Here is a 3145-nt window from a genome sequence, read left to right as displayed (position 1 = left end):
ATTGTTTTGTTTCTGCTTTTTTGCCAGACTAGACATGACACCTGCCATAACACGGTGCCAGACCTGACATGACACCTAGACTCCCCGTCTAGGTGTCATGTGTCCTTATCTGTTGTTAATGTTGTTGTTTTTTTCTTAAATGTTTTTAATTATTTACGTCTGCACTGTCAGCTGAAGCTCTTAGTTTCGTTGTATGGGGAACTGTACAATGACAATAAAGGCTATTCTATTCTATTCTAGTTGTCGCTCGTCACTTTTGAGAAATAAAGTCATCAGCGGGGTCTGAAAAAAAACTAAATGTAGCGACAAAGTAGCCAGGTTGGCAGCACTGCGTCTGCCTCTGCAGAATAACTCAGCTGTGTGCAATCAGTGAGGAGTGTGATTGACAGCCAGTCATCCAATCACAACAATGTCATAAGGAGGAGCATGACTGAATGACAATTTGTCATTGGATGACTCAGTCATGCTCCTCCTTATGGCATTGTCGTGATTGGATGCCTGGCTGTCAGTCACGCTCCAATGAAATTTTTTTCTAATGCTGTTCCAGCTGCACTCGCCATGCACTCTGCATGACGCTTGAGACGCTTGAGACACTTGACAACGTTACGTTATTATTTCATTGTTTACTTTAAACTTTAAACTAACAAACACAAACAAGTCATCCAAGTCATCACCTCTCAAGTCAAGTCAAGTCTCGAGTCTTTAACTTCCAAGTCCAAGTAAATCTCAAGTCATTTATGTTTTTGTCAAGTCAAGTCACAAGTCATCAAAACAGGGACTCGAGTCGACTCGAGTCCAAGTCACCAAGTCTCAAGTGCCCATCTCTGCTACAAACATACCTCTTCCCTGCGGTACTCTATAGACTTTTAGCTCAATGGCTAACGTTATTGTAGATAGATACATTTTGTGCATATTAGTGAATGAACTGGGTAACGGATTTTAAAACGGGTGCCAGCGTGGAAAGAGCGTGTCTTGAACTGGTTAACATAATATACTTTCAGTCACTCAGTGGCGGTTTTAGCCCTTTTATTCAGCAAGCTGTGACCTACGTTTGTAGTAGCCTAGAAATATAACAGCCAGAGAGAGAAATTAGTGCAGGCCACCAATCACAGATGACCATACAGCGAGCTCCACCAATCAAAGACGTCGATATTACATTGTAGAATTGTAGTGTAGTACCTCTCCATGAAATCGAATAAAAACTGATTTAAAATAAAAAACGATATATAGATTTGTGGCTTCTACAGGAAGATATACCATTGTTTCACCACTAGCTTGCCAGTGGTAAGTCTACCTTGGGTGGTTATGCGAATATGACTAATAATCAAAATCTCAATGCAGAATATGAATGGGGAAATACCCCGCTGGAACAGTGACGTCACAGAACAGTCACGTGACTGTTGAGCTCTAAGGCAACTATTAACCCTAACCCTAAATAAACTGACACAAATGTGAATACTGTCAATTACAGGCAAATATCAGTTTGATGTCATAATCATATTAATAACACCATTTACAGTACACAGTAAATCATTTTGTAATTTTTTTTGTATCTGATGGCTTCCTACCTGTTCTGCGTATGCATTTAGCAATGGGCGTTATGACGAGCAGCAACATGGTCACGACCATGAAGACGATGACTATTCTCCCTGGTCTCCGTTTCCATTCACCATCAGACTCTACAGGAAAATAACAGCAACAAGTCTGTTTACATGGACACAGTATTATATCTATGTAGTTGAAAGCTTGACCCAATTCCAATCTTTTTGGGATTTGATTGTCTGTGTGTGTACATTGATGGGTTCTGAATGGACACCCACTGATTCTTTTCAACAGACCAAGCCACCAGAGTGAATCACAGATAACAGAGACTCGAGTTTCAAAGTTTACTTGCTTGAATCAAGGAGAGTGCCTGAGCGTTGCACCGCTGCAACGGCTCCAGTCACTTCTACCTTTCTTGCTCGAAGCACTGAGCTTTTATTGAGAGACCCCAGTGGTTACACACAACATGCGGAAACTGGTTTTTTCAGTCCTTTGCTTATAGTGATGACATAGCCTTTCACACATCAGTTGACAGTTAGAACGCTTATACCCCGCGGGTGTTTGACCTGTCAAACTGCCACTTGAAAGCTGACAGTTTGAGGTCGTCTTCGCTGTACAGAGACGCTCATAAATAACCTTGTGGCCTGAGGCCGTCTGACAACTTGTTGAACTCATCAGATAGCATGTACAGCAATATCACAGGGTGTACAGTTCTATAAGGCACAGGTCACATTGCAGTATGAGCATAAGCAGTACATTAACAGATATGAAAATACGTCTTTTACTCTATCATTCCCTCCTATTTTTCATATTTCACATGTACTTTCGTTTTTCTCTTTATTCAGGTTATTGGTTAACTTGTTTATTCACATTTTCTAATCACATTGTTATATAAAACCTTAAGTCTTGGTTTTACATGTTTGGCAGGATTGTCCTTCTCATGATCACCGAGGGGAGGAAAATGTTGAGACGTACATACTTTCTCCCAGCTGACCATAACAAAAACTACCACAATCATGTCGGGCATCAATCTTCTTTTTCAGGGAACACATGTTCTTGCTGCAACATAACACATTGCACAAATGCATTTGAAGCCAGCTTAGCCGTAATGCAGCAGGCTGCAAAAATGTTCATTACGACAATTACACACAGGAAGACGATTCCTTCTCGTATCAGTCTCTGAAGCCAGGACCCTGACCACAGCCAATTGAGCAATCATTTTTCCAAAGTTCTTTGCTAATTTATGCACATAAGCGTACCATTTGTTTCTAAATCTTGGTCGTGCGTTCTCATCTTTGTCCGGGCCCCAAGGGCCGTTTCGGCATGTCCAACGTTTGTCTCTGTTCGGTAGTGGATCGTCACTCGTCAGCCTGCTGACCATCAGTGTCATTGTGACTGTAAACAGTCCAACTGCTATTCTTCCAAACATCTAAGTGCTTAGTGGCTCAGTTGGTTTCTTCACCGGCTTTGAGACTAAGTTTTCCTAGAAACGAACCCTTTGTAGTCCGGACTTCGTCACCACTAGCTGTCAGTTTGGAGAGGAATATCAGTTTGGAGAGGGATCACTTTTTTACAGTGTGTCTGGTGAATCCACGTGCTTCTT

Source organism: Poromitra crassiceps (genome assembly GCF_964638095.1).
Source record: "Poromitra crassiceps genome assembly, chromosome: 17".
Classification (NCBI taxonomy): domain Eukaryota; kingdom Metazoa; phylum Chordata; class Actinopteri; order Beryciformes; family Melamphaidae; genus Poromitra; species Poromitra crassiceps.
This window is presented reverse-complemented; position numbering follows the sequence as displayed.